This window comes from Danio rerio, chromosome 14, assembly GCF_052040795.2.
Source record: "Danio rerio strain M-AB ecotype USA chromosome 14, GRCz13ab, whole genome shotgun sequence".
NCBI classification, from domain to species: Eukaryota; Metazoa; Chordata; class Actinopteri; order Cypriniformes; family Danionidae; genus Danio; species Danio rerio.
Window position 1 is genome coordinate 52,675,899 of NC_141034.1, and position 18,637 is coordinate 52,694,535.

An 18,637-nucleotide genomic window follows, 5' to 3' on the forward strand; every position below is an offset into this window, starting at 1 on the left:
ACATGTTAAGTCGATGCAAACATGCAAATAGACATCCTGCGGCATGATACGCACGAAAGGCGCAGTGTGTATGACGCCAATTGTGCAAATGGCGAATGGAGCGTATTGCGCTTTTGACGCGCTTAACATGTTTCACGCGAATCGCTTGACTTTAAAAATCTCAACTTAAGCTGACATTTGCACCACATTAACCAATCAGGAGCGTGTTTGTGACATATCGCCTGTTGTTGGTGTCCCGGGGGGAAATCCTCCAGCCGACACAGACAACAGTTCATCAAACTGGCTGGGTTCAGTCAGAAGCACCGCTAAAAGCCTCCCATCATCCAGGTTCAGTTTCTGGAGGAGTCCATGAGCTCACAGAGCTGGATGCACCTCTGAAAGAATCTAGTGGACTCAGACATGACCCTAAACTTAGTGACGCTGTTTTTCAGCCTTCCTAAAGCACATAAACACTGTTATTTTTTTCATAAAATCCATGTTAGCCATTTAGCAATGAAGCTAGAGTCACCGGGCAGACAGAAGTCCTGCCCATCACGCGAATCCGCTTCTGTTCTGAAGTGAATTTGACAAGCAAATAAAGCGGATTTGACACGCGAATAAAGCCAGCAAACTTAAATGTTCTCGCAGCTATTTACGCAAGAATATCATGATTTATCCGCGCGTTCTGCGTCTGATATGAACACAGCATTTGACCACAGATAATTATATGAAACATTTTTTTGTATTCTATAAAATTGCCTATAGAATTTATTTAAAATTATTATTCATGCAAAGATTTCTTTAATGATCTTAACTTATCACTCCTGTTGTGTCTTTACATAATTTTTCTGTTACATTTAGAATAATAAATGTATAATAACAATTATAATAATAAACAATATATATATATATATATATATATATATATATATATATATATATATATATATATATATATATAAATATATATATATATATATATATATATATATATATATATATATATATATATATATATATATGTGTGTGTGTGTGTGTGTGTGTGTGTGTGTATGTATGTATATGTATATGTATATGTATATGTATATGTATATATATATATATATATATATATATATATATATATATATATATATATATATATATATATATATATATATATATATATATATATATATATTTATATGTTAAAACATGCAAACTCCAGTCCACACAGACATGCCAACTTACCCAGCCAGGGCTCGAACCAGTAACCTTCTTGCTGTTAGGCGATCATGTTACCCACATGTTAAATCATGATATGAGCCATAATCATTATTAAAGCAAATTTCTCATGATCCTTGAACCCACCATGTCAGACAGTAGCAATGTGTCCATCCAAAGATGCAAAAATCCAAAGTATTGCATAAAAATGTGCACATAATATACCATTTCTACCCAATGAGTCAAACAGATTTCATCGTAGTTAATGCATTTTTAAATCAAATAAAAATATATCCTACTCAGCTATTTACTAAAGTTTAAGCACTTTTCTCTAAATGTATAAGAATCCTAATGCAATATTCCGAAATGTTCCCAAAAATAGGAGGATGGAAACAGCAGAAAAACTGTGAAACTGTGTAAAAGAGCTGATACTGCAATAGATATTATGAGAAATCACTTTTTTTTTTTACCCTGAATAGATATAAACCCATTACTGGAGACCTTCAAACAAAAATAGGAACCTTCAAAATAGCACATTGGGCAACTTTAAGCTGGTTTGAGACCATAAAATACTAAAGGGAGAAGATCAAGGCTCAAGAGAGACTTTGCTACCAGAGGAACCTAAACTTAACATGAAACTGCATTCATAATCCGTTTTATATCTGCAATCTGATGTATTTCTGATGAAAACAGGATATTTCTTGGATGTTAAAGTAATGCATTTGTTTATGATCTTCAGAATGCTGTCATATTAGTTAGCCTCCTCTGGGGGAAACTAATGCTTTCATTAGTTTATTTATTTAAACGCTTTATTGACTGCAGTTCCCTTTAGGATTTAGAGCCTGTTTGGCTTTTAATCCTGTGTTAACAACTCTTGTGTCGAATGAAAATGTCCTTTCGGCTTTAATAAACAGTGTAAAAGAGCTGGTGAAGTAGCTTGAGGACTACACTTTAGTTCAAACAGAATAAAAGCATACAAAACATCATCAGAACCACCCATTGCGTCTAAGTCATACCGCTCGGGTATAAAAAGATTCAGGAGCTTTTGTCAAAGACATTAGTTAAACTAATTTATTCATCCCAGCTCCAAAATTAAATCTTCCACCTTGTTAACAGAGGAAATCGTATTACTGCATGCTTGATATAACTTTCGCATTCTCAAATGAGTTTTTGGTGTAAAACGGTAAAAATCTGATTACTTGAATAAAACAGCCGTGACTTTCTGCTATTTTTGGCTCACACAGACCTTTTTGACCCTGTCCTGTTCACAATAATGGAATTTTAAGTTCATCTGCTGTACAGACAGCGAGATAAAAGCTACATTAATGTACAATTGTTTTTACATACACATCAGTGATGTGCCAAAGTCTTAGACCAACACCAGCTTTGGCAGCCTAAGACTTGTGCACAAATCTAAAAGGTATAAGTCCAATTTCTGCACAGACATATTACAAATAAATACCCCGCCCATTGACTTGTGTGCTCTGTAGTGGAAATTGTGTTTTCATGAATTTTCTTTGAGCTACTCTGTCAAGTCCTGTTGTACTGTTCAGAGGACATCCTGGGCTTTCTAGTGATATGTCATTTGATTGGCTGGGATGCTAGGAACCACTTCATACACTGCATCCAAAATGGCCGACATACAAAAAAAAGCTAATTTTATGGGAAGGAGAGAAGTATGTAAAATTGAGCTTTTATGTTCTTTTTTATTACATTTATATTTATTTATTAAAGTGTCAGGAACAATACATTTAGCTTTCAAAACTGTTAACTTATATGAATTTCAAAATATCATCCTTTTTTTAAATGTCCACAATAGTGGACACCAGGATCATCTTATTGTAATTAATGACTGCATGTTGTAGGAGGCAGAACTGAAGCAGAGAGGATTCTTAATAAGATAGTTGAGGGAGACTCTGATTTAGAGTCTGACAATCAGACAATTAGAGAATTAGAGACTATTAGAGAATGACAATCAGTTTTAAATCACTTTCATGTTAAATTTGTTTTAGATTAACATCACTTTTTTTTGTCTCTCTTTCAGACTAAAACGTTTCAGGGATGTCAATACAAAAGGAAAAAATGGCTTGTGTTTTTTTAGTTTTTTTTACATTATTATTGGATTAATATCCCTTTACAGCCATTATACTGTACAGTTTTGTCTGAGTGGCACTTGTTTTGAACTAAAATGGTCCTGTGGTCCACTACAGTGAACATGCAGTACAATTAAAAATAAAAACAAAAATGTAAAAACTCTAAATTATAGAATTTCTTTAACCCAAAGAATGTAGGAAATCACAGAAAAAAAAGAAAATTCTTCAGGTCTCAGGAAGATAAAACCTAATGTAGCAATAATATCGCTTATCGCAATTAATTTGGGTGCAATTTATCGCCTAGCAAAAAATACATATCGTGACAGCTCTAACTATCATATTTGGGTTGCAACAACCTAGTGTAGACTTTCACAAATCACATGATCTACACAAACATAAACACTGATAAATCAGAGCAGACCATAAAATATCCATACCACACATTTGGTCAGGGTTCAAAGCAATGTTGCATGTTCAGATATGCATCCTTGATCAAGTTTTTATCACATCCCCTGCACATGTTTGTAGTAACATTCATAAATTAAGCATTAACTTACAACCTATTTCTGTAATGTGTATTATGTATAATGTGTCGAAGATATGATAAACATATGACGCACGAAAATGCATCAACCTTTGCCATCAGTTGCTCATGAGCAGAAGATTCCAGTACACTGGCAGAAATTGTAAGCACATTTAAATATGTAAATGCAATCAGGGACGGAAAGAGAGTGTGTGTTGTTTTTGGGGTGTGGACTACAAACATTTCATTAGGTGAAAACAGGACCCTCGGTTAATATTCAGCCAGATGTGTGTTTGATTACACAGATGTAAAGAGCTCTCTGAACTCAGCAACACAGAAGCCAGAGCTTTTCATTACTCAAGTGTGTTTTGCAATTCCAAGTGAAGGACCCTTGGCTAAACTAAACAGGAACACATCTTCTCAGATGATGAAATAAGATGGTCCGGATTGCACACAGCAAAAGATTTGATAACTCGGGTACTTGGAGAGTAAACTTTAAGCTGTCGGATTACTTCACAGTATCGGCAAAAGTTGAGAAATGCTGAACTTGTGAGAAAAGACGCCAGGAACTCCGTATTTAGGACAGTTTAGGATTTTCTTCTTATGGGATAAATATAACGTATGTGTTTCCTATGAAAGGATGAAAGATTTAGTCATCTACTACATCTGATCACGTCTTCTGAGGGTTTTCGTTTTAGGTTGTTTGTACACTTTAAAAATGAAACATGAAGAAATATTTTAAGGTCAGAAATGTTGTCATAAATAAAGATAGCAGTTCATTTAATCCAAAGTGACACTGGCTATGTTTGCATGGACGTCAGTAATCAAATTATTTGCCTTAAAATGAATAAGACAATAATATGACTAAGGTGTTGACATGGGTTGCTTTTTGAGTGTTCCTTTCATGATCCCGTTTCACATGTTATACTATAGCATATACAGAGCATCCGGTAAGCGCTTCACTTTTTCCCAGGGCCAGACGGAATCTGTGGAAGTTGTTTGCTATTTCTGCTGAGAATTTAGGTAAAATTTGCGGATTTTTGCGGAATTATTTTGGGAGTATCCTTACTAAAACCTTAATATGTGAAATAAAAAGTAATACCTTTTAAACTTTTATTTAATGTTTAAATTGCAAATCCAATTAGATGTACTTTATTTAGTAAACAAAGCAAGTCTCCCATATAATATCTCTACTAAAAGACTCTACTAAAATATTACTGTACACATTGCATTGTGCATAAATCAGATGCACATTTTCATAGTCAATAAAATTACTGTAATTAATTAAAAAACTGAATAAATATAGATCTACACACATTTACTCAAGTAAATAAACAGAATTAATGATGGGTTAGAAATCAGCGAAAAATCTGCAGAAATCTGCACGCGCAGATTCCATGTGGGTCTACTTTTTCCAAATTTTTAAAGTTACAGCCTCATTCCAAAATACATTAAAATAATTTATTCCCTCAAAATTCTACACACAATACCCCATAATGACAATGTGAAAAAAAGAGATTTTTAAAAAGTTGCAAATTTATTAAAAAAAAAAGAAACATGAAAAAAAGAAAGAAAGAAATCCCACGTACATCAGTATTCGAAGCCTTTGCTCAATACTTTGTTGAAATGAAATTGAAATGCAATTAAATTTTAAGGTCAAAAATACAAAAAAATATTGTTGAAGACAAAAATAATTAGCCCTTCAGTGAATTTTTAATTATTTTACAAATATTTTTCCAAGTGATGTTCATTTATTCATCAATTTTCTTTTTGGCTTAAGCCCTCCTCACACTGAGAATCCTGAGCTAAAATCTGTGATCTTTGATTGTTGGTTTGACATGTTCACTGAAAGCCGCTTAGTGCTAGTTGCGATCAGATTTTTCCTTCGATGAAGCTCTGGCAGTGCATCTGCCGTAAAATCATTCCAAGTACCAATAGGAGCACGAAATTTGATGATGTGATTCAAGAGACAATTCAAATGAGATAGGGAAATGTCAAAACAATTTTTCCTTCCAGGTTTAATTGAGACACGCCGTGTGCAAAGTTGCCTCTACAGACTGTTTATGTTTGCTTTGAGGAATCATTTCATTAGTGATAGTGAAAGTGTCGCAGGTGGATGACGTCAAACTCCGGGGGCGTTTTCTTTCATGTTTAGCACTTCATTGTCGTTCAGTCTGACATAATGACAGCTGAGATTTTACAGTGTGGCATGGGAGCCATGTCCGTGCAGTCTGACATGCTACAATCATTCACGATTATAAAAAATAAAACAGTGTGAGCTTGCCTTTAGTCTCAATTTCAGAGGTTGCCACAGCAGAATGAACCGCCAACTATTCCAGCATATATTTTATTCAGCGGATGCCCTTCCAGCATTAATGAGCATTGGAAAACACCCCCACACATACACTCAAACACTACAGCCAATTTTGTTTCCCCAATTCCCCTATAGCTCTGTTTGGATTGTGGGAGAAACCGGAACACCTTGAAGAAACCCCCACCAACATGAGGAGAACATGCAAACTCCACACAGAATTGTGGACAAAAATCTGGCACAGCCGGGACTCAAACCAGCAACCTTCTTGCTGTGAGGTGACAGTGCTAACCACTGAGCCACCATGCCACCTCTCAAATGATGTTTAACAGAGAAATCTAATTTTTACTGTATTTCTTATAAGGCCTTTTTCTTCTGAAGAGAGAGTCGTATTTCTTTTAATTTGGCTGAAATAAAAGCAGTTTAAAATGATAATAAAACATGCAACATAAATAACACTATTGTTATAATCAATTGGCAAAGTTGAAAGTTGTCCAAGTTGTCCAATTACTTGCCTAATTAAACTAGTTAATGTAAATGGTACTTTAGGCTGAATACTAGTATCTTGCAAAATCAAAATATCTAGCAGAATAATATGTACTGTCATCAAGGCAAACACAAAAGATATTAAAAGCGTGTTCTTTCCAACCTTCTCTCCATTAAGCAGCACTTACTGCAGGAAATACTTAAAAAAAAAAAAAAACATTTCACAGGAGGGGAACACAAAACATACCAAACCTTTATTTTCCCCATCACACATGAGCATCTACTCCGCCACAGCGTGTGGTTCAGGAAGCAGCAGATTTTGTGCTCTTTTAAAGGCTGAAGAGCTCACCATTTTTGTTAAGTCTTTTGAGAAGAATAAGACAACCTAATCCTCTTTCACAGCCTCATCCCATGGTACATCCCAAATCCCAGTCTTCCCACTGTTTTATCTTGACAAGTGAAAGAAGAGGGCAGCACTTTGGCTTCACAACTCTCCTCCTGCAAATCTGATTTAATCCACAACCTTTTACTTGCGTAACACGCTTATCCGATAATAGAGTGCACAAACTACAACGGAAACGCTTTTACCAAATAAATTAATTCTAGTACGCACATAAAAAAAATAAAAATTCATGTGACGATAAAAATAGCATTAGCATTAAAATGTCTAAAGTCACAAACAGACAATTAATACACAATTCATTTATTTATTTTCTTTTGGCTTAGTCCCTTTTTTTTTAATCAGAGGACGCCAGAGCGGAATGAACCGCCAACTATTCCATCGTATGATTTACACAGTAAATAAGACAACCCAGTCATACACACACACATATACACTCATAACATTACGGTCAATTTTGTTTATCCAGTTCACCTGTATTGCAAGTCTTTGGGTGCTCTGGTTTCCCCCATAGTCCAGAGGAAACCCACTCCAACACAAGGAGAACATGCAAACTCCACACAGATATGTCAACTGGCTCCGCAGGGACTCAAACCAGTGACTTCCTTGCTTTGAGGCAACAGTGCTAATCACTGAGCCACCACGCCGCATACACAATACAAATGGAATATGAGACTATACGTAATTCCATAAATGCTTCACGAACTCAACGCAAATATTACTGATCACAAGATGTGATGCAATAAAGACATACTCTATATCATAGTTTATGGAAGTACCCATTGGTTTAATTTTTGGTAGAAAGTTCCAAGTTCAAAGTTCCAAAGTTCAGAGGTTGCCACAACGGAATGAACTGCCAATGAACCGTTTTACGCACAGGATGTTTACGCACACCAAGGCCCGCAGCAACTTCCTCCCATTCGTTTTTTTTAACCTGCAACTCTTTAAATCTACAAATTATATAGATCCTAAAGAACATATGAATGACACTCCTCATAGAGAGTGAGAAGCATGTCTTTTAAGATGCACACGGTCCGAAGACAATCTCCTGAGACATCATGACATTTTGTTCTTGATCATCAGCATGATGTAGGCCTATATAGTTACAATAATATTTATATAATATGGTTAGAATGAGATTTATACATAATAATGTGCAACTTAGTTTTTGTAATGTTCATTATTTAGTATAGGCTCCCTCAAAACACACAGGTACATACAAAATGGACTTCCAGTGTGGATTATAATTTTATTATAATAATAAATTAAGACTTTAATTTGTCAACTCTCATTATTTCCTATATATGACTTTTGTGCTTTTATAGAAAAGGAGTTGGTAAACATATTCAAAGGGTGTGCGTAATTGTATGTAGTGGGCGGCTCTGGCCCAAAATGCCCGGGCTGATTTTTTTGTCCCAGTCCAGCCCTGACCATTCCTACACTGTCAGAAATAAAGATACCAGAGCGGTCACTGGGGTGGTACTTTTTTTTAAAAGGTGCACATTTGTACTTAAAGGGTCCATATTGGTACCTTAAAAATATGTGTTAGTAACAAAAAAATTTAAGAGGTACGATTTTGTACTTTTTAGGTACTAATATGTATCACTGAGGTATTATTATGGACCTTATCGATAGAAATGGGTATCTTTTAAAAAGGAAGCGCCCCAGTGACAGCTCGCGTACCTTTATTTCTGAGTGTATGATCCCTCAGATCATTGGGATCAAGTAAATTAGAAATACCAAGAGTTCAGTCAAAGAAGGGTAAATCCGCCTTCAGCTACTAACAGCGCCCCCCGCTGCTGGAATCAGCTTTCAGAAACGATCAGATGTGCTCCAACATTAGACACGTTCAAATCAAGACTGAAAACACATCTGTTTAGCTGTGCCTTTACTGAATGAACGCTGTGCTACGCCCCACAGATCACACTCTTTCTTTTCTTTTTAATTTTTTATAACCTATTTTAACACATTTAATCTGTTTTTATAATTTTTTATTCTTTAAATCCTTTTTATTTTCTTGTTGATTTTGTTCTTGTTGATTTAAAGCACTTTGAATTACCATTGTGTATGAAATGTGCTATATAAATAAACTTGCCCTGCCTACTATAATATCATTACCTGAAGAACCATTGATAATCTCTGCTCCCAATGAGCATCTCACGTCTCTACAATTCACCACGTGTTCATTGCATGTCATGTGAGTAACTTATTATATAAGAAAAACACTCATGCAGCTTCTCATACTCAAGCGAATTACGTTTTTCTGTGTGATATTTGGCGCCAGTTTATCAGGAAGTGACCATCTTGTTCTGTTTGACTCGTGGATGGAAACGCAGAACTATTGGCAAATCTTTTATGCAATATTCCAGTTTTGCGCATAAACATAATTCACATCTTTTTATGGAAACATAGGTAGTGTCACAACTGACTGCTGCCTCACAGGAAGCTCATGCCGAGCAATTACGGCTCTCTATCATTTGAGAAGTGTCTGCGGTGTAATTTCCTTCCCTCTTTTTCCGACCTTGAATGCGCTGGAAATGGAGGTGTGCTCCTGTCAATTGTCTTGATGGCAGGAAAATTGATGCCAGGCGCCATTCCTGTCTGTCAGGACGGCAAACACTGAACAATTCTAGTCCATGCCCTCAGAATGAGTAAGCTGGAGTCTAATAACAGGGTGCTGCCAACAAGAGACAGGACATAAAGCTGTCCGTCACAGCACAACAGACTCAATAAAAAGACCTTCGCAACTTATAATCTTCTTCCCAAACTCTTCTACAACTTCTGTAGAGTCTAAGCGTGGGTTTATCAAACACAGCAAATCAGCTTGAGTTTATACTAGTGCATTTATTTATATATATATATATATATATATATATATATATATATATATATATATATATATATATATATATATATATATATATATATATATATATATATATATATATATGGTGTTTTAATAGGGGGTTTAAAGAGTGTTTTAAAGTCTCTGATGTCCCTCTACACTGTGCATATGAAGTTTCAGCTCAAAATACCACACAGATAATGTTCTAACTTCCCCATTTATGCTTTGACCAAAAGCTTTGTTTTGGTGACTGTCGCTTTAAATTCAAATGAGATTGTGCTCTTTTCAAAAGAGGGCAGAGTTACAAATACCTATGCACTACAACAGGCCTACAGTAATAGAATATCTGTGAAAATATCAATAGAAGTGGTTCAGAAGACAACTACAGTGTTCATTTGTGCATCCTAAAACCAGAGTTGGGCACGTTCCTTTAAAGGGTCATAAATAGGGTTGCCACCCATCCCTTAAAATACAGAATCGTCCCGTATTTGAAAAAGAAATTGCGCGTCCCGTTTTGAATCAATACAGGACGGGTTTTGTCCTGTATTTATCGTTTTTTTTAAGTTGCTTTTCATGCACACACATTTTATAAAGATGCCTGTTTATATGAAATGAGCCTGCTCCCAAGCAGGTTTGAGCTACCAGAACTGCTGCTATCAAGTCACAGTTGAGAACAAAATGATCCTGGATTGTGTCAAATTATCAATATCCAAATCCAGCTAACTGAGTAATCCACATATAAAGAACAGACCCCAGGTTGATATGCAACCATAGACTGTAAAAGATATGGACGTAGTGTCTGTGACGTCGTCCATAGGTATCTAAAGAGCGAAAAAGAAGCCACAAGTAGGCGCGGCCAACCGTCACCATTTTGATCACGTCATCACACCCACGGCAGGATACCAAACAAGGGCAAAGAGGCGGAGAGTGAGCGGAGCTACAGACACCTGCTGGCATTTTGCTTGGACCTGGTTCAGACACACTTTACTTTGGGAGAAATGCTTAATACTTTATCACCTGTGACTCGTTTGTATTCTGACCACTTGTGCTTGGTTGTACACTATATCAATAAAGTGTTTAGTCTTTTAAAAACACTGTAGTAATACACAGAGCCACTAAACATTGTTCTTATGACGTTTTTCAACAGGAGGAAAATGTGAATTACTTCCAAACACTTCAGATATAGTCTGTGTTAGTTAATGTAAGACTATTAATGACATCCAGCATAACACTGTATGTCTACGCTTCAGATGACGATTCTAGAGCCCACAGCTAATCAATTCGTGAGATTCTGGAAGGCATTACAGCTCTAAATATAAATATAAACGATAAATGATCTTAAATAAAACAAATACATGTACAGAGATGGTATATAAGTATATAACTTTACTCACATGGGAAACGGAGGCCACGTGAATGTTTTGTGAGCACAATTAAGTGTACTCAGCATGCCATGCCATCTAATAATTGTAGGAAACAAGTCCAAAAGGCAGTTGACTGTGTAAAGCCACATAAAACAACACAGAAATACGATAAATATGCCGAGATCAGTGGCTAGTCTGAAGGATTCAGCTGAGGTGACGTGACGGCGACCAACGAGACCTAGCTGTCACTCAAGTGGCCACGCCCTTAATTATGCAAACTTAATATAACTTAATATAAAGGAAATGGATGAGTTATAAAAAAAAATTCACCCCCCTCACAGTTGTCATGAAGGGTAATATTACCTGTATTAACCAAAATCTTTTTTTGTACCAGCCTGTAAACACGTTTTTTTCTGCTGTAAAGTTGGCCATTCTAACAGTGGGCTCAATTGAAATTTGCTCTGTTTTGGAGCCAGGAGCGGCCAGGACTAGCGGAATTTCGCATGAATTGCAGTTTTAGTTACTTCCGTATTGGCTTCCTGAGGGAGAGCGGGAGGTTGCCGCTTGTATGCAACAAGGTCAAAACCATTTTCCTTTCATTTTGTTTAGATAATTATCCCAACAACTTCCATATGATTTTTTCTCCAAGCCTATATTTACTTATATTAACCTATATTCTCCCTCCTATATTTACAATAGCAAGGTCCAAATAAAAGAAATTTGCATAGCATTTCACTTCAATAAAGTATTTAAATTTATCTATTATAAAATTATTTTTGATATTCCAGATTAATAACCTACCTAAATAACTAAAATGATGAAATATACAGACTCATGCCACAAAACAAAATTCGACAAAAATCGCCCAGTCTGATTCCATTAAACTCCTGTTTAATACTGTAAACAATCTGCTCTGAAACAAGCTCTCTATTAAATAGCACCATTAAAATCATATAACATTGACTTATTGCCTTAAGAGCGTTTACGGATCAAGTTGTTAGTAAATCACTTCATTAGAAGATGCTATTCTAAGCCATCTGCAATCAAATCCTGCTAGGACTTGTAGTGTTTTCATTTCACAGTCTAAGCTCAAAGCCGAACAGCAAAAAGCCCAGAATGTAGAGAGCTTAAATGAATGTGATCATTCAGCTGTCATAAAGATACTACAAAGGATGGAGATGCCAACAGCTTATAAAGAGATGCCATAGTGACTTAATTCTGCTTCTTATTTTTGAGCGATGGGCCTGACGTTGTGGATATGTGAGTTTAGTCAGACTGATGGGTCCATTGTGTCTTGTTAACTCTCGCAGATACAGAATAAACCCTTGAGCTGCACGACACCACCATCCCCATCATCCTTTTTCTGTATGGACAGGCTGTAATCTGACCTCTGAATAAGCTGAGGACAGGAACTTTTTTTGGGCTGGTTGGGGAAGAGATCTCATAGCTTGTCAAGACAGATGGATAGGGGGAAAAACGTCAATGAAAGCATAAAAAAGAATATATATTCAGGTCCATACCCGGAGGGAAAATGAATGAAGGGCTGAGCAGCACTATGGGAAACAGCATGCTAATCCCACTCCTGAATTATTATGAAGAACATATTACTACAGGAAGTTTTTGGTAAGGATGGATTAAACATTTTTTTTTATATGTTTTGTATTTTATTACCTCCCAAATGGCCTTTGATGCTGGTAATTAAGGCTGGGCGATAAGAAAAAAAATAATATGAGGATATAGAGTAAGTCATCTCATATCCTGATAATGATTTACAGTTAAGGCCAGAATTATTAGCCTGCTGAATTATTAGCCCCACTATATATTTTACCCAAATGTCTGTTTTACAGAAACAAGACTTTTTTTTAACAGTTTTCTTTTATCTTTGCCATGATGACGGCACATAATATTTGAGCAGATATTCTTCAAGATACTAGTATTAGATTAAAGTGCAGTTTAAAGGATTAACTAGGCTAATTAGGTTAAAGTTAGAGTAATTAGGCAGGTCATTGTTTAACAGTGGTTTGTTTTGTGGACAATTGGTAAAACTAGCTTAAGTGGACTACTAATATTGACCATAAAACGGTTTTTAAAAATAACTGTATGGAACAAAATCTGTGCCTAAGTATTGAATTAAAAAGCTTGTTGAATAGCACTAACTGAAAAAAATAATACTGAATTAACAAGTTCTTGAATTTAAATGACTTGAATTGCAGAGTTTGTATTTTTAGGTCTTAAAATCTAACATGGCTCTATATTTAAGCTGTAAATATTAACAAAAAATATTTCAAACACGTTTTCATACTTATAAATTCAATAATTCATATTCAATTTCCAGGTTTCACTAACAAAATATTCAATACCCTTAAAATATGATGTAATATTCAAAAGGCAATTTTCAGTACATTTTATTTCAGTTTAAATATTCGCTTCCATAAATTCAGTGGCTCAAATTCAACATCACAACCGGTAACTGCAGGAAAAGCAATAGATTGCAGATTGAAGATCACCAGGTGCTTTTTCACCGGCAAATTCATCCAAATACATAATAATAATAATAATAATAATAATAATCATTATTATTATTATTATTATTATTATTCAGTTTCTTTTTTTGGTTTAGTCCCTTTATTAATCAGGGGTCGCCACAGTGTAATGAACCGACAACTTATAAAGCATACTGTATGTTATTATGCAGTGGATGCCTTTTCAGCCGCAACCCAACTCTAGGAAACACCTATGCACACTCAATCACATACACTACGACCAATTTAGATTATTCAATTCACCTGTACCCGCATGTCTTTGAACTGTGGGGAAAACCGGTAGCACCCGGAGGAAACCCACGCAAACACAGGGAGAACATGTAAACTCCACACAGATATGCTAACTGACCTGCTGGGGCTCAAACCACCGTCTTGCTGTGAGGCGATTGTGCTACACCGTGACATATTAGTAGTAGTAGTAGTATTTTGTATTAAAACACAGTACTTTATCTAACTGCTTCATTTTCCCGAATAGCATGTTTAGCATAATTCAAACATTTGCTTGACAGGATTTATATTTCCAGACACCTGTCACCAACGCAGCATGTTTATTTCACATCACACATGTTTTCCCCACAAAAATTGCATGATATGGCATTTCATAAAAATTTAAAGCTTGTTTTTTGGAAACTTTCCTGACACTTGGACATGTCTGCCATTCAATCATGCAACTTATAAGGCATCATATTTATTTGTGTCCCCTTCATCTGGTCACACGACAAGACATGCTGTATTTCACGCTACTTTCAAACTTCCAGTCATCCTTATCCAAAATAGAGACATGGCATTCATTTGCATTAAAACAGATGTGTTTGGTAATGGTTTTCCAGTAGTCATACTGTATAAAGAGCTGCATAAAAACTAATTTTTTAATTAGCTGCTTTGTTGACAGAGTCCCTTAAGGCGCATTTATGAGAACTGAATTAGGCGCAAATACTTACGATTCCGTTAGCATACACGTTCTGTCCAAACGTCTGATTGGGATTCAAGCAGAGAAAGCCTGTGGGGAGATGATGGAGATGGAGAAATGATTAAAATCACAACAGGATTATTAAACATATATATGCACACATGCATGTAACTTTTGAAACACCAATCTTTTTGAGTGCAAATAGATATAATTTTAAGGCATCATTGTGCTGCACTTTGAAGTGGACAAAAAATAATGAATCACTTTCATGAAATTATGAAAACATCATGATGCACTGCATCAAGCAGCGCTCTGTTTATTAAAAGGATAGTTTTTAAAGTAAAAAAAATAAAAATAAAAATTTAAATACGCAGTGGCACAGTGGGTAGCAGTGTTGCCTAACAGCAAGAGGGTTGCTTGTTCAAGCCTTGGCTGGGTCAGTTGGCATTTCTGTGTGGAGTTTGCATGTTCTTCCCGTGTTGGTGTGGATTTCCTCCGGGTGCTCCGATTTCCCCCACAAGTCCAAACACACGCGCTATTGACCTTATTCTAAAATGCGGAAGTGCGCCTGTTTTTGCGATTGTCTTAGAACTTCTGATTCAGTCGCCTATGGGAGAAATGACTAGGAATAATAAACGGCAGAAAACGGTCAAACTACTTGCTCTACAAAAAAATGTTTGCATGACTATACAGACCAAGTAGAATAATATAATAAGGAAATATCAGTTTGCAACATTCATTTATTTTCTTGTCGGCTTAGTCCCTTTTTTTAATCCGGGGTCGCCACAGCGGAATGAACTGCCAACTTATCAAGCAAGTTTTTACGCAGCGGATGCCCTTCCAGCCGCAACCCATCTCTGGGAAACATCCACACAGACATTCACACACACACTCATACACTACGAACAATTTAGCCTACTCAATTAACCTGTACCACATGTCTTTGTACTGTGGGGGAAACCGGAGCACCCGGAGGAAACCCACGCGAAGACAGGGAGAATATGCAAACTCCACACAGAAACGCCAACTGAGCCGAGGTTCGAACCAGCGACCTTCTTGCTGTGAGGCGACAGTACTACCTACTGCGCCACTGCCTCGCCCCAGTTTGCAACATCAAACAGCAAAATGAGCCGTTTTTAATGTCTATGAATGAATGAAAGTAAATGAGACCGGAAGTCTCAAGCCAAAAAGATTCAAATAGCAGCGCCCGCTAGTCGGTAAAGCAAAGGTGAATACTGTAGGCCAGTGGTTCTCAACCTTTTTTTCCCTGAGACCGATTTTTTCCCCGGAAAATATTGTAAGGCCCTCCTCCACATTTAATGATACAACCGCTCATATAAGTTTGCAGTAATGATGACAAAAAAAAAAATTGTTTTTAAACAAACAGTATGTTTATTACTATATCTAGATACGTTTATGCACAAATAATAGTCTAATGTTTCCCAGAGATGGGTTGCAGCTGAAGGGGCATCCGCTGTGTATAACATGTGCTGGATAAGTTGGTGGTTCATTCCACTGTGGTGACCCTGAATTAATAAAAGGACTAAGCCGAAAAGAAAATGAATGAATGAATGAATGAACAGCCTAATGTAAAATAAAAAAGCAAAACATCAGTAAGCTATTTGTAACTGAAAAACATAAGCCTTTGGCCTTTACATTGACCCTGTTTGAAATTCAATAACAATAATATCAGTATTCACACAGGTGTATAAGGAAAAAAATAATATAGGCTATTGCAATTTAGTACTTGCATGTTATTTGTTATGCTCTATCAATTAGTGTGAGGATTGCTGCGAGGCGAAACAGTGAGACTCTGTCTTTTTTGTGGAGGACGGATTAAAAATTTGTCTATTTTTGGTCAGCTAGGGCAGTGGTCCACAACCTTTTCATCACCACGCACCGGTCAACGCTTGACAGTTTTACTGCGGAGGGTAGGGGGTGTTTTGTAGGTTGCTATGCGACCATCAACTGTTTTCTCGGAGGATGACAAACTGACAAAACATTGCTGTCTCTCTCTCATACAAGTTTTATTTATGGAGAAAAGTACAAAAGACTGTAGTGTTTGTGTGTTCTGTGTTTGTCTGAGAAAATGTGAATATTTCATACAAGCTGAAACTGATTGGTCAATTCTTGTCACATGACTTGTGGTGCGCTCGTGGCTCGGGGTGTATTGGTGTGAGCGCGTCACGTCGCTTGTGCGTGCAAGCCGCGCACCTCCATTGGAAAAAACAAACTTGTGCAAACCCCAGAAATACGCAATATGCGAACGCCCCCTACAAGGCCGCCGTCATTTGCAATCTCCATCAGTTTATCTTCTTGCACAGCAAGTGGGTAGCGGATCTATTCCTTGGCAGTTCGCGGGTTGTTCACTGGGCAAAGAAACTTTCTAGAGATGCCTGTTTCTTACTTATTTTACTGCTTAAGAGAGAATACGGTCATTTTTCAAAATAAAAGACTTTTCAAAATAAAAGATTGTTCAGACTCCGACCAGGGGTGGGCAAAATCGGTCCTGGGGGGCCGGTGTCCTGCAGAGTTTAGCTCCAACTCTAATCAAACACACCTGCTTATAAATTTCTAGTGATCTTGAAGACACTGATTAGCATTTTCAGGTGTGTTTGATTAGTGTAGGAGCTAAACTATGCAGGATAATGGGCCTTCAGGACCGAGTTTGCCCACCCCTGGCTTAGAGAAACAGAGCATTAATATTGAATAATAGCAAGTAAGAATGAGTTAGCAAAACATTTCTTTTCATAATATATTATAATGATAATTAATTTATTATACAAACACCGGCCACTTAATTAGGTACACCCGTCCAACTTCTCTTTAACACAAATTTCTAATCAGCCAATCACATGGCAGCAACTCAAGCCATTAAGGCCTGTAGACATAGTCAAGACGATCTGCTACACTTTAAACCGAGCATCAGAATGTGGAGGAAAGGTGATTTAAGTGACTTTTTTTTGCACAACCATCTCTTAGGTTTACAGAGAATGGTCCAAAAAGGAGGAAATGTCAAATGAGCGGCAGTTCTGTGGGTTCGAATGTCTTGTTGATGCCAGAGATCAAAGGAAAATGGCAAGAGATAAAGAAAGGCAACTGTAACTAAAATAACCACTTCAGAAGAGCATCTTTGAATGCACAACACGTCCAACCTTGAGGAGGATGGGCTACAGCAGCAGAAGACCACACCAGGGCCCGGTTTTTCAAAAGTAATCCACTAGGATTTTGGATAAGGGATTGGATCAAATCTTGAAAATGGGTTTTTCAAAAGAAAAAACGGATTACATAATCGGAAAAGATCACGTAATCCAATCTTGGTTTTGATCCAGATCAAACCTTTAGTTTGGGTTTTTCAGACCTTTTTTGTAGGATTTGGATCACTTTGATCCAAAAAACCTGGATAAAACTGATCCCATCAAAATGGTGGATTTAGTGTGGATTTTATGCCCAAAATGTAATGAAAACTTAAAAAAAAAATATTAAATAATACTATTTTTGGATCATGTAGTATCTTACGAGATATACTATTTATTCATAAGGTTTTCATTTTATTTGTTTATCTGTCAGGCTATAGTGATTATTGGCTTTAACATATTTAGGCTTTCAGTATAGGCCTACAGCAAACAGCTGGCAAAATTGACCAGAAACAATACATTTTATTCAGTCACTAATACATATACATATATATATATATATATATATATATATATATATATATATATATATATATATATATATATATATATATATATATATATTCATCACAATGGAAAATATTTTTGTTTTTAGAATATTCATCTGGCCGAAGAACAACTGACTCTGACCAAACTGCAGCAAACCAAGGCCAGATTTGAGATTCACCTCCTAAAGGCTACGCTCAGACAAGCTACTCTCTCCATATCAGATGAGGAAGTCTGAAATTATTGTTGAGTTTTTGACATTAACAATTTTTTTTTATTTACATCTATATTTGTTAC

At 36.3% G+C, this 18,637-nt stretch overlaps 1 protein-coding gene and 1 long non-coding RNA gene across 8 annotated transcripts in view; one reads left to right on the forward strand and one right to left on the reverse strand.

Moving 5' to 3' along the window:
- Positions 1-18,637, forward strand: part of LOC147840923 (uncharacterized) — an 834,865-nt gene that overhangs the window by 337,633 nt on the left and 478,595 nt on the right. The window lies entirely within an intron of this gene.
- The window catches only part of rxfp1 (relaxin family peptide receptor 1), a 210,239-nt gene that overhangs the window by 177,242 nt on the left and 14,360 nt on the right, over positions 1-18,637 (reverse strand). For all 7 annotated transcript variants that reach the window (XR_015506594.1, XR_015506595.1, XM_087280017.1 and 4 more), the window contains one exon: positions 14,689-14,747. The gene's annotated coding sequence lies outside the window, so the exon portion shown is untranslated. The remainder of the gene's footprint in view (positions 1-14,688; positions 14,748-18,637) is intronic.